The 14,211-nt window shown below is 42.2% G+C and overlaps 1 long non-coding RNA gene across 2 annotated transcripts in view; it reads left to right on the forward strand.

The window, feature by feature from the left end:
- LOC123606317 overlaps positions 1 to 14,211 on the forward strand; it is a 241,392-nt gene that overhangs the window by 141,433 nt on the left and 85,748 nt on the right. The window contains exon 4 of one of the 2 annotated variants that reach the window (XR_006716227.1): positions 8,250 to 9,571. The exons of the other annotated variant lie outside the window; for it this stretch is intronic. This is a non-coding gene — a long non-coding RNA (uncharacterized LOC123606317). Of the gene's footprint in view, positions 1 to 8,249; positions 9,572 to 14,211 lie in introns of those variants that run through there. 2 annotated transcript variants of the gene reach the window in all.

Genomic DNA, 14,211 nt, shown 5'->3' on the forward strand with positions numbered 1-14,211 from the left:
TCCCCCAGCCAAAATCCCAAAGAGAACCAGTTCCTACCAGGGAACTTCCTCGCTTGCGCAAACACCCAACTCTGTGCTTCTGCGGAGCCAAACCTCCGGCAGCGGATCTGACTCCCTCCCGCTGCCACAGGGCCCCTCCTGAAGTGGATCACCTAAGGAGAAGCGAGCTAAGCCTGCCCCTCCTGCCCCTGTGCACCTTGCCTACCCACCCCAGCTAATACACCAGATCCCCAGCATCACAAGCCTAGCAGTGTGCAAGTAGCCCAGATGGGCCACGCCACCCCACAGTGAATCCCGCCCCTAGGAGAAGGGAGGAGAAGGCACACACCAGTCTGACTGTGGCCCCAGCGGTGGGCCGGTGGGCCGGGGGCAGACATCAGGTCTGACTGCTACTCTGCCCACCAACTCCAGTTATACACCACAGCACAGGGGAAGTGCCCTGCAGGTCCTCACCACGCCAGGGACTATCCAAAATGACCAAGCGGAAGAATTCCCCTCAGAAGAATCTCCAGGAAATAACAACAGCTAATGAGCTGATCAAAAAGGATTTAAATAATATAACAGAAAGTGAACTTAGAATAATAGTCATAAAATTAATCGCTGGGCTTGAAAACAGTATAGAGGACAGCAGAGAATCTCTTGCTACAGAGATCAAGGGACTAAGGAACAGTCACGAGGAGCTGAAAAACGCTTTAAATGAAATGCAAAACAAAATGGAAACCACCACGGCTCGGATTGAAGAGGCAGAGGAGAGAATAGGTGAACTAGAAGATAAAGTTATGGAAAAAGAGGAAGCTGAGAAAAAGAGAGATAAAAAAATCCAGGAGTACGAGGGGAAAATTAGAGAACTAAGTGATACACTAAAAAGAAATAATATACGCATAATTGGTATCCCAGAGGAGGAAGAGAGAGGGAAAGGTGCTGAAGGGGTACTTGAAGAAATAATAGCTGAGAACTTCCCTGAACTGGGGAAGGAAAAAGGCATTGAAATCCAAGAGGCACAGAGAACTCCCTTCAGACGTAACTTGAATCGATCTTCTGCACGACATATCATAGTGAAACTGGCAAAATACAAGGATAAAGAGAAAATTCTGAAAGCAGCAAGGGGTAAACGTGCCCTCACATATAAAGGGAAACCTATAAGACTCGTGACTGATCTCTCTTTTGAAACTTGGCAGGCCAGAAAGAATTGGCACGAGATTTTCAGTGTGCTAGACAGAAAAAATATGCAGCCGAGAATCCTTTATCCAGCAAGTCTGTCATTTAGAATAGAAGGAGAGATAAAGGTCTTCCCAAACAAACAAAAACTGAAGGAATTTGTCACCACTAAACCAGCCCTACAAGAGATCCTAAGGGGGACCCTGTGAGACAAAGTACCAGAGACAACACTACAAGCATAAAACATACAGACATCACAATGACTCTAAACCCGTATCTTTCTATAATAACACTGAATGTAAATGGATTAAATGCGCCAACCAAAAGACATAGGGTATCAGAATGGATAAAAAAACAAGACCCATCTATTTGCTGTCTACAAGAGACTCATTTTAGACCTGAGGACACCTTTAGATTGAGAGTGAGGGGATGGAGAACTATTTATCATGCTACTGGAAGCCAAAAGAAAGCTGGAGTAGCCATACTTATATCAGACAAACTAGACTTTAAATTAAAGTCTGTAACAAGAGATGAAGAAGGACATTATATAATAGTTACAGGGTCTATTCATCAGGAAGAGCTAACAATTATAAATGTTTATGCGCCGAATACTGGAGCCCCCAAATATATAAAACAACTACTCATAAACATAAGCAACCTTATTGATAAGAATGTGGTAATTGCAGGAGACTTTAACACCCCACTTACAGAAATGGATAGATCATCTAGACACACGGTCAATAAAGAAACAAGGGCCCTGAATGAGACATTGGATCAGATGGACTTGACAGATATATTTAGAACTCTGCATCCCAAAGCAACAGAATATACTTTCTTCTCGAGTGCACATGGAACATTCTCCAAGATAGATCATATACTGGGTCACAAAACAGCCCTCCATAAGTTTACCAGAATTGAAATTATACCATGCATACTTTCAGACCACAATGCTATGAAGCTTGAAATCAACCACAGAAAAAAGTCTGGAAAACCTCCAAAAGCATGGAGGTTAAAGAACACCCTACTAACGAATGAGTGGGTCAACCAGGCAATTAGAGAAGAAATTTAAAAATATATGGAAACAAACGAAAATGAAAATACAACAATCCAAATGCTTTGGGACGCAGCGAAGGCAGTCCTGAGAGGAAAATACATTGCAATCCAGGCCTATCTCAAGAAACAAGAAAAATCCCAAATACAAAATCTAACAGCACACCTAAAGGAAATAGAAGCAGAACAGCAAAGACACCCCAAACCCAGCAGAAGAAGAGAAATAATAAAGATCAGAGCAGAAATAAACAATATAGAGTCTAAAAAAACTGTAGAGCAGATCAACGAAACCAAGAGTTGGTTTTTTGAAAAAATAAACAAAATTGACAAACCTCTAGCCAGGCTTCTCAAAAAGAAAAGGGAGATGACCCAAATAGATAAAATCATGAATGAAAATGGAATTATTACAACCAATCCCTCAGAGATACAAACAATTATCAGGGAATACTATGAAAAATTATATGCCAACAAATTGGACAACCTGGAAGAAATGGACCAATTCCTGAACACCCACACTCTTCCAAAACTCAATCAGGAGGAAATAGAAAGCTTGAACAGACCCATAACCAGCAAAGAAATTGAATCGGTTATCAAAAATCTCCCAACAAATAAGAGTCCAGGACCAGATGGCTTCCCAGGGGAGTTCTACCAGACGTTTAAAGCAGAGATAATACCTATCCTTCTCAAGCTATTCCAAGAAATAGAAAGGGAAGGAACACTTCCAGACTCATTCTATGAAGCCAGTATTACTTTGATTCCTAAACCAGACAGAGACCCAGTAAAAAAAGAGAACTACCGGCCAATATCCCTGATGAATATGGATGCAAAAATTCTCAATAAGATACTAGCAAATCGAATTCAACGGCATATAAAAAGAATTATTCACCATGATCAAGTGGGATTCATTCCTGGGATGCAGGGCTGGTTCAACATTCACAAATCAATCAACGTGATACATCACATTAATGAAAGAAAAGATAAGAACCATATGATCCTGTCAATCGATGTAGAAAAGGCCTTTGACAAAATTCAGCAAACTTTCTTAATAAAAACACTTGAGAAAGTCGGGATAGAAGCAACATACTTAAAGATCATAAAAGCCATTTATGAAAAGCCCGCAGCTAACATCATCCTCCATGGGGAAAAACTGAGAGCTTTTTCCCTGAGATCGGGAACACGACAGGGATGTCCACTCACCGCTGTTGTTTAACATAGTGTTAGAAGTTCTAGCATCAGCAATCAGACAACAAAAGGAAATCAAAGGCATCAAAATTGGCAAAGATGAAGTTAAGCTTTCACATTTTGCAGATGACATGATATTATACATGGAAAATCTGATAGACTCCACCAGAAGTCTGCTAGAACTGATACATGAATTCAGCAAAGTTGCAGGATACAAAATCAATGTACAGAAATCAGTTGCATTCTTATACACTAATAATGAAACAACAGAAACACAAATAAAGAAACTGATCCCATTCACAACTGCACCAAGAAGCATAAAATACCTAGGAATAAATCTAACCAAAGATGTAAAAGATCTGTCTGCTGAAAACTATAGAAAGCTTATGAAGGTAATTGAAGAAGATATAAAGAAATGGAAAAACATTCCGTGCTCATGGATTGGAAGAATAAATATTGTCAAAATGTCAATACTACCCAAAGCTATCTACACATTCAATGCAATCCCAATCAAAATTGCACCAGTATTCTTCTTGAAACTAGAACAAGCAATCCTAAAATTCATATGGAACCTCAAAAAGCCCCGAATAGCCAAAGTAATTTTGAAGAAGAAGACCAAAGCAGGAGGCATCACAATCCCAGACTTTAGCCTCTACTACAAAGCTGTCATCATCAAGACAGCATGGTATTGGCACAAAAACAGACACATAGACCAATGGAATAGAATATAAACCCCAGAACTAGACCCACAAACGTATGGCCAACTCATCTTTGACAAAGCAGGAAAGAACATCCAATAGAAAAAAGACAGCCTCTTTAACAAATGGTGCTGGGAGAACTGGATAGCAACATGCAGAAGGTTGAAACTAGACCACTTTCTCACACCATTCACAAAAATAAACTCAAAATGGATAAAGGACCTGAATGTGAGACAGGAAACCATCAAAACCTTAGAGGAGAAAGCAGGAAAAGACCTCTCTGACCTCAGCCGTAGCAATCTCTTACTTGACACATCCCCAAAGGCAAGGGAATTAAAAGCAAAAGTGAATTACTGGGACCTTATGAAGATAAAAAGCTTCTGCACAGCAAAGGAAACAACCAACAAAACTAAAAGGCAACCAACGGAATGGGAAAAGATATTTGCAAATGACATATCGGACAAAGGGCTAGTATCCAAAATCTATAAAGAGCTCACCAAACTCCACACCCGAAAAACAAATAACCCAGTGAAGAAATGGGCAGAAAACATGAATAGACACTTCTCTAAAGAAGACATCCGGATGGCCAACAGGCACATGAAAAGATGTTCAGCGTCGCTCCTTATCAGGGAAATACAAATCAAAACCACACTCAGGTATCACCTCACGCCAGTCAGAGTGGCCAAAATGAACAAATCAGGAGACTATAGATGCTGGAGAGGATGTGGAGAAACGGGAACCCTCTTGCACTGTTGGTGGGAATGCAAACTGATGTAGCCGCTCTGGAAAGCAGTGTGGAGGTTCCTCAGAAAATTAAAAATAGACCTACCCTATGACCCAGCAATAGCACTGCTAGGAATTTATCCAAGGGATACAGGAGTACTGATGCATAGGGGCACTTGTACCCCAATGTTCATAGCAGCACTCTCAACAATAGCCAAATTATGGAAAGAGCCTAAATGTCCATCCACTGATGAATGGATAAAGAAATTGTGGTTTATATACACAATGGAATACTACGTGGCAATGAGAAAAAATGAAATATGGCCTTTTGTATCAACGTGGATGGAACTGGAGAGTGTGATGCTAAGTGAAATAAGCCATACAGAGAAAGACAGATACCATATGGTTTCACTCTTATGTGGATCCTGAGAAATTTAACAGGAACCCATGGTGGAGGGGGAGGAAAAAAGAAAAAAAAAAAAAAAAAAAAAAAAAAAAAGAGGTTAGAGTGGGAGAGAGCCAAAGCATAAGAGACTCTTAAAAACGAGAACAAACTGAGGGTTGATGGGGGGTGGGAGGGAGGAGAGGGTGGGTGATGAGTATTGAGGAGGGCACCTTTTGGGATGAGCACTGGGTGTTCTATGGAAACCAATTTGACAATAAATTTCATATAATAAATAAAAAAAATAATAATAAAGACATTTTGTTTCTGTCACGGCTATGCAATGTGTAGATTAATACATTAAAAACAATAAACATTATATATAAATAATAAATTAGAGATCTTGAAATTGATTCTTACCTCAGCTGCCAGTTATCTCAGCCTAGAGAGAAAATTTATTCAAAGCTTGAGTAAGGTCTAGCTGGTAGGAATTCTACCAAAATAGTTTTCAAGAGAAAGTGGAATGCCTGCCATCATCTTCTCCAAAAAGATGACAGCAGCCTTGTGCACTTCTCCCTGCATTTGGGCCACTGCTCATTCTCAATCATACTTTCTCCATTAACACACCATCTGTAGTCTCTAGATGGTTTTTTGTCCACAACTAAACTCACGGTCAACCATTTAAGGTCCATGGAACGTCAACCAAACGTCAAGATTACCCACCTTCAGCCTACCTTACTGCATTATCACTGGTATTGGCACTTTCATTTTGCCGTCTTTCATTCGTTTTTATAAGAAAGCAAAAGCAAAATATTATTGATATTCAAAGAATTGGATAAACACCCACAAATAATGATTGCCAAATACAGAATGTTAGGGGGCAGACAGAACCACCAGAAATTGGCTTAACATTTGTTTGCCAGCTGGAATATAAATGTTCAGCAGAGTTCTGGAGATGCAACGTGTGATAGTGGGGAGACCACGTAAAAGTTATGTCAAAGTCAAGGATTGCCTAAATCCCTTTGAGGAATAGTCACTGCTGATATCTTAAATGAAAGATAAAACATTAAGATTAGTTTATAAGGAAATCCTTATAATTCAGTAAGTTAACTTTCACCAAACTTTGCACATTTCTCTAAAAGTATAGACTTGGACGCTGCCCAAGTAGTAAGAACAATTGGAGTAAGTGAAGAAGGAAGGGGAGTAAAATACAAGGCTATGAAATAGACCAAAACTTTGAAATTCAGTCAGGGCTCCCAGCAAAAGTGCTCACAGGCAGAGAGGATGGCCAGGGAGAGCTCCCTGGTGTTTCAGAATTGGGTGTGGCAGAGGCCAAGGCGGGGCTTGAGTTCACTCCCACCATGTTGCGCATGGCTTCCAGTGCTTACAAGAACACACACGTATGTCTGTGTGTCCTGGGTGACCTTGGCCTTCGTACCAGGAGAACTGTATCCTAGCGCATGGACAAGAATAGTGTCAGTGAGACCTCACTTTCAGAAAGGAAAATATAATCTTAGAAATACAAGTCTCCCTTTGAAAAGGGAATCGGCTTTAATGAAAAGGAAACTGAGAAGTAAATCACTTGGAGTTGAAAAGCACTTTGTTTAGGCATGTACATAGTGCAAATACCTTTGCTGATAGGAGTACAGAAAGATACAGATTATTTATAACCCAGCCACTCAAAGATCTGATTTGCTAAGAAGTTTGAGGCAAGTCTGAAGCAAAATTACACTTTGTTTTGCTAGGTTCCGAGTTGTGGTGCCAGACAGTACCTCCACTAGACCTGGGTAAGCGCGGAGGAGGAAGGGGAAGGAGGAGATGGGCAAGAACTCAGGAGGACAAGTCTCCCACCCATGGCTGTTAACCAGGTGGGGGTACCTGACCCCACCTGTGAACCATGTGGTATGGGTCTGGTTTTCGTTTCTCTCCAAGTGCTCTCCAGTCCTCTAAAATGCCTCCTGTTTGGGGATGATGAGGTGCCTGGAGTAGCTCCAGGATTTGGGCATGTAGGGTTATCTGTGGAGTCCCATTACCTGAGTCTGTCCCAAGTAAGCAGTCCAGTGATCTGATCAATCCTGTCGAATAGAAAGAACTTCTTTTGAGATTAGACCACCACACTGGTACTGACGCACTGATTTGGGGTTATTTTCATTCAAGTCAGAGGACAAGTTCAGGGCTTCAGTGTACCAACTACCCACCGCTGATCCATGGACTTGAGCTACCCAGGTGAGCCTACCATTCAAATCTTACCTATATATGTTCAGGCCATGAAGCTGCATCAATTATACAGTATCTGAAGGCAGCAGAGGTGGAAGCAGGCATCCTTTACCCTGTGCTGTCTCTGTTGCTGGCACCCTGGATCTCCCCACACCTCATGGGCTCCACCCTCCATATCTGACTGCACAGCTCTGTGACTGGCCCCACCTCTTTGCCCAAGGGCTTTTGAAACCATCGCTCAGCAATGCCAACAGTCCCCTCTAACTGAAGTCCTCTTTTGCCTCTAATTGATATCATGACCTTGAGATATCCCAGATCAGTCATTACCCCTGGGAAGAAAGGATCAGAGTTCCCACACACTGACCAGTGGAAACTACTCTAGTTGCTCTGCCCATGAGCCACTGGCCTGCCCCCCTCACCAATTGCCATGTGGAAGTCGGAGTGTAGCGAACATCGAAAGAGATCATATTCTAGGAATGCAGTAATCATGGCCCACAGAGTTCAAGAGAATTTGTACAAGATGTGTTTTTCTGTGGTTGTATTACCAAATTCCAAAAAACAAATTCAGCATGACCAAAGAGCAAATTATTATTCATTTTTCTGCACTGTACAGTTAAAGCTTACATTGTGGCCACCATCAGTGAAACACAGTGAGAGTCACTGGAAGCCAGCATTCATGAATGGCGTGATAAATGTGGCCACACCATGAGTTATGATATAACCAGCATTAAATAGGTGGTATTAAGGAACTGCGGAGCTAAGAGGATTTGCATTGTTTCATGTACCTGAAGGGCCATGGTATTATGAGTGATTACTGCGTTACCACTATATCCTTGCAGTGGGAGATATGAAATTGGTCCAAGAAGAGCATATTGACAAGGAGATGGAAGATATGGTTTGTGGACATGAATAGGAAGAGACACTATGAAGAATCATCACAAACTCTTTGGAAATCTTAAAAATACTGAAGTACCACTTCCCTGCCAATTATTCTAAATTTCATAAATAAATCCTATACCTACAATTATACCTATACTGTAATCCAGTACCTCCCATGGACTCATGAATTTCGGGAAACACTTTTTAATCAAGTTGTTTACATAGGTAGGGGCCCAACAAAATGTATTTGCCTGGGGCCCCCAACATCCTAGTGGCAGCAGCCCTGGTGCCAAAAAGCACCAGTAGAAGTTGACTTGCTCCAGTCACCACTCTTTCACCAAAGGTGACACCATCTTGGTGCCACAGGTGAGGTCTCACTGAGCCCTCTGTACTTTCTGGGAGTTTCACCCCAACCTCTTCCATCACTTCTCAGCCTCATCACTACAACCTGCCTTGGAGACCACCAGGAGCAACCCTGTCATGTCCTATGTCCCTGGTTACCTCAGTCACCAGAAGCAGCCCAAGAATCTGGACCATCACTGCTATCCCAGCTGTCATCATCGTATGGCCTGTACATTCCTAGTCTGACCCAATGTAACACCCAAGCCCACCCCCCAGACCTTTGCCTTCTGGTGTAGGTCTGTCATTAGCAAAATCCTCCATATCCTCCCCTTCTTGCCCTGATCTAAGAGGCATCTCTGTTGCAGCCCTCATCCCATCCTCCTCAAATCTATAGGTTCTACATTCAAAATCTAAAGAGTATCCCCCACCTCTCACGACGTTCTGCTACCACTTGAATCTGAACTATCTTCAGAGAGGGTTTCCTGACCTTCCTAGAAATAGCACCTCTCTTTCTCTCTGTACCCACCCCAACCTTCCTTTATTTTGCTTCATAACATCAGTCCCACCCAACATGTTATCGGTTGTTTGGTGTATAACGTGTCCCCCAACTGGGATACAGGCTCCCTGAGAGCAGCTACTGCATATGTTTTGGCTATTGCTGTGTCCCCAGTACCTAGAACACTGCCTGCTGCACAATACACACTCAAAAAATACTTGAATACCTGACATTCAATATAAACAAAGGAAATTCTTACAAAGTTTTATTACCCAGCCTATTTTTATCTACCTAAAACATAAACATATCTGGATGGAAAGATTTTGGAAAACCAATTATCATGAAAAAAAAAAAAGTCTAGTGAAGGAGACAGTGAAATCTCATAAGTTGTATCTGTTGTTAATCAATTCAAAAATAAAGGAATTAAAGGAATTTTCAATGAAATTATAGAGGTTTATCATTAATTTTTAATTTAATAACTAACTTCATAATTATATATAATAAAGAGTTGGGGATGTCTTTTCTGTGCTCATTCCTTTGTTTTATACAATATTTTAAAAATCCTGCAACTTCATGTATTTATACAGTGCTTCCTAATTGCATCTCCTTGCCATTGTTGCTTACAGTAAGCTTGAGTCAGTTAAAACTGCTTTTCTTTTACAAATGTTAAGTCTAAACATAACCAGAGCCTCAGTCCTTGATAAGACTCAGCTCTGCAGTTATCTGCCAACTGTGTGACATTCAACTTGCCACCTGTCTCCCCCAAAGGACCGTTCTCTCTCATTTCCATCCCCTGAGCAAGTGCTACTTCCTCTACATGGAGTTCGTTTTCCACTTCTTTCCCTTCATCCTTCCTCTTCTATTCAAGGCCCATCCTGACAGCCCACACCACTCTGTGTCTCAAAGAGATCATGGACTTATCCCAGGACTCATCACAATGTTTTTTCTGCTTCTCTCCCTCCACCATGAGACTGCACTGTGAGGCAGAGATCAGATCTGACTTATTCACACCTTGCCTGGTGCCTAACAGATAATATGTGAACAACAAAAATTTGTGAAAGGAAACAGTGATTTTTCTCATCAGCGAAGACCTAGGGTAAGACAAAGCGAGCCTAGGCCAACTTGTAAATGACATGATCTTACGGCATCACCCCACAGCATCAGTGGGAGGATAGAATAGCCAAAAACCACATTTGATCCGCTGAAGGTTGCCTGTCCATTTACGAATATTGTTGTTGTTTTTTTTTAAGTCATATGATTCAACTCTTGTTTAATCTGAGCTGTGGGAGGTACAAGGTTGCAGAATGAGCAGGTTAAAGAGATTTGCCTTTGTCTTTCCTGAGCGTTCTTTGGAAAATCAGAATTTCTAAGTCAGTGTAAGCTCTTCCAGTTTGCCCTGGCTCCAGCTCTGGCACACCTAAATGCCCTCCCCTTTGCCCTGTTGGCCACAATGGTGGTTGGGCTGCCTGTGAAGAGAGCTGTGATCTGGTGGATGAGGTCACCCTGAGCTGCTCTTCATGGGAGAGCCCAGGCTGTGCTGCCTGATTTTTCTAACACTTACTTTTCCCCTTTCACATGATCTCAAGCATTTGGATGAGTGCAGCTTTGTTTGTTTCAATGAAGACACTCTTAAGAACTATTATTAAACAATTCTTTTGCTAAAGCACTACCTTTTGCACTAGAAATGAGCTTAATAGGAAATTTTTCCTGTCACTTTAAGTTGTTCCCGTTGCTTTTTTCCTCATTGAGATCATTGAATACTCCTCCTAAAATAAGATGTTGAAATAGAACCAGTAAGGGTGTGATCTAATCATGATTTGAAGGAAATTGCTTTTCAATCGTTAAATGTGTAAGACTCGAGAGGATTTCAGCTCAAGTTTTTGATGGCTGGTCTCTGTCTGATGTCCAGTTTATAAGAGAAGTGTTATTCTCTAAGAATTTCAGGGGCTTTGGGGGAACACATGATGTCAAAACAATTAGGAGATTTCAGTAACTGGTCAGCTCAACCTCTATAATTAGGAGAAACATCCATGAAGCTGCATGCCTGGGCTCACCTGTTTAAGATCAGAGCACTTACAGTGTAAAGGTATGTAGGCTTTTCACTGTAGGCAAGAGGAAGTGTAGCCTTGAACCTGGAAAAGGCCCCACACCCAAGCACAGTGGTAACCACTCAGATTCAGGACTCTCAGTGGGAATGGAGAAGGTTGGGTTGGGGCAGATACCAAAGCCCACTGTGTACCAGTCTTTCAGGCCACACACAGCATCACTTTGGCTGCTAGTAGACGCTTCTCTGACTGAACTTCTTTTTGAGGCATAGATGATTCTGAGAACAAGGCTTACCTCTTAGATGTCCAGTGAATAGCAGTCAATTTGCCTTTCTCCCTATAAGCGTTAGGGCATTGACTAGAAGTATTGGGGGATCTTGTGTCCTAGAATCATGTAAATATTCTGGAAAAGCACAGGAACAAGGATTACTTAGAATGATAATAGCAGGCACTTATATATCATACCTAGAAACTATTTTAAGTGTTGTTTTTTATAGTAACGATAGCTGTATGAGGTAGGTATTTTGCAGTTGAGAAAAGCAAGATTAAGGAGGTTAAGTAAACCGCCAAAGGGCACTTGGCTTTTGCATGACTGGGCCAGGATTTGAAGCCAGGCAATCATTTCCCAAGTCAGACTTTTAATCATGAGGCTGTAGTCTGTTTTTGTAGCTTCTGCCCTACCAGACCTGCTTACATTTACCCAAAAACCCTACTGTAGCAATCTAATGCCAACCAATCCATCGAGGTGTGTAATGGAAAGATGGGAAACATGGTTTTTTATCAGAGTGGACTCCAGGCTCTATGCACCAGGGCCCAAATATTTGCCAGAGCAGTTTCCCCCACCACACACACACACCTTGAATACTCTTCCAGGCTCCTCCTATTACTAGGTTCAGGAAACAAATACTTGTCTTCAACAGATTCTCTGGGCTTTTCTGGAAAAAAATGCATACATCGCACAAGATGTAGAGAGAAGAATGAAGTGACAAAGTAAGCTGAGGATTAATGCTAGGTCAGAGCATATGGTTTGGTTCCTGGAAGGCATGAAGCAAGTAACCATCCCAGGGTCTCCAGAGGATATTTGTACAGCTCCATATTGGTTTGAGGAGGCAGGAGGACTTCTCTCTCCTCCTTCTCACTCAGGAAGAGACCGCAGAAACTTAAAGGAAACCACAGGCAGAGTAAGACCTTCAGATCAGTTGAGTGGAAGACGCAAGGAAGGATGTCAGGAAAGTCCCGGGCCTGGGCCAGTGTCAGGAAAGTAGAGTAACTAGCAGAGGGGTCCTGGATAGCCTGGGAGAGAGTAAAGTCACCAGCTTCTGGGGAAGGGGAATTCAGAAGGAGAATTGAAAGGGCTGAGTGAGGATAATCCCCACTTGTTTCAGGCTTTTACCTGGGACCCTGCTTTAAGGATAGCAGTAAGCTGTTTACAGGCAAAGAGAACATTGAAATACTATGTGGTAATTACATACCTATTTTTTTTAAGGATGCTACTGATTTGTCAGTCCCCAGAAATCTCCAAAATGGTCTCCAAATTCCAATTTCATCATCTAATGAAATCTCTCAAACTCCTTCACACATCTGGAAGCAGCATAAAACTCTTTGCATAAAATATGGCCTGATGGTTGGCTTAGAAAGTATATTCTCATAACTATTTGTAGATTCCATTAACTCATGTATCCGGTACACATGTTAAGTGCCTACATGTGCCAGGATAATGCTGTCACTGAAGACACAAAGAGAACAGAGCCCAGAAATCACAGCTGAATAGTTACAGATAGTCTGTAGCATTTAACTGGGGTTCTAAGACACAAATGACTTTTTTTTCCAAAATTGTAACAGGTATCTGAAGGGGCAAAGTCCACCCTTCCCACTGCTGTAATTGTTGAGATGTATCATCCTGGCAAAGCCCTTTGAGCATCTTTTTCTGGATTTAGGTCACCAGACCCAGGAGCACAGCTCCACAGAGGTACTTTCTACTTGAACCTAGGTTCTGTGATCAGAGTGGCCCCAAACAGAGACCTTGGAAACCTCTAAAAAGAAAGTAAGACTAGAGAGGAGAGAGATCCAACTGCTGCCAGATGGTGGCAGATTTGCTTAGGGAGGGAACACAGAGGGGGACACCAGAAGCATCCTTTGACGTGGGGAATTGGAATCTAGAGAAATATCAATGACTGCACCTCATTTGTGGCAAAGTTAGGACAAGACGCCTGTCTCTGATCTCTCACTGCTACATTTTGTTGCCTCCAATACAAAAACTTGTCCCCACACACTCAGTCTTATCATTATTGCTGTCCCATGTTGAGCTCTGTGTGCTGATCACTGCCCTTGGAATCCTCCTCTTTCCCCCAAGGATGGGGCCCTGCAAGCCTTTGCCTTTGTTATCCTGGGCCAAGGAGAACCTTTACTAAATAGAACTCTCTTGTTTTCTGACTCATTGTCCCCACCAGCATAAATAGTAGGTCCTGGTCTCCCTCTTTGAAGACCCTTTTCCTCCAGTATATTTAGGGAGCAAGATATCTCAGGGCAGCTGCCTCACTAATCTGAAACCTTAGTTGTGCCTCCAACATTCAATCCCTTCCTGTCTCTAGCTTCTGTTCCTCCACAGACCCCATTCACTTTGCTGCCTGTCACTTTCACTCACACCTGTCAGGTGAAATATGTTGTGATCATTCAGCCCTTTAATTCCCAATATCACAGCTAACCCCAAGCTTTAATGAGTAACAAGACATTAATACACATTTGGAAAAAAATAGGCAGGAATTACAACTCTGAGAGAGTCAAAACTGGTACTAGAAATGATGAATCATATAGTTCACCAGTGAAATCTTTTCCCCTATAAGCTCTGCTGGCCACCACCCATCCCAGCCTACTTTGCCACTCCTAGACTCTGTGCATTTCCTTCCATCAGAGAGAGAGAGAGAGAGAGAGAGAGAGAGAGAGAAAATGAGTCCCCTGGTCCTTCTTTCCATGGAGCCCTTGCCTGGTAACCCCTGCTTCAGTGTTCCCCAAGTCCTTTCCCATTTTCTGCCCCCATCC

Source organism: Leopardus geoffroyi, chromosome A2 (genome assembly GCF_018350155.1).
Source record: "Leopardus geoffroyi isolate Oge1 chromosome A2, O.geoffroyi_Oge1_pat1.0, whole genome shotgun sequence".
NCBI lineage: Eukaryota > Metazoa > Chordata > Mammalia > Carnivora > Felidae > Leopardus > Leopardus geoffroyi.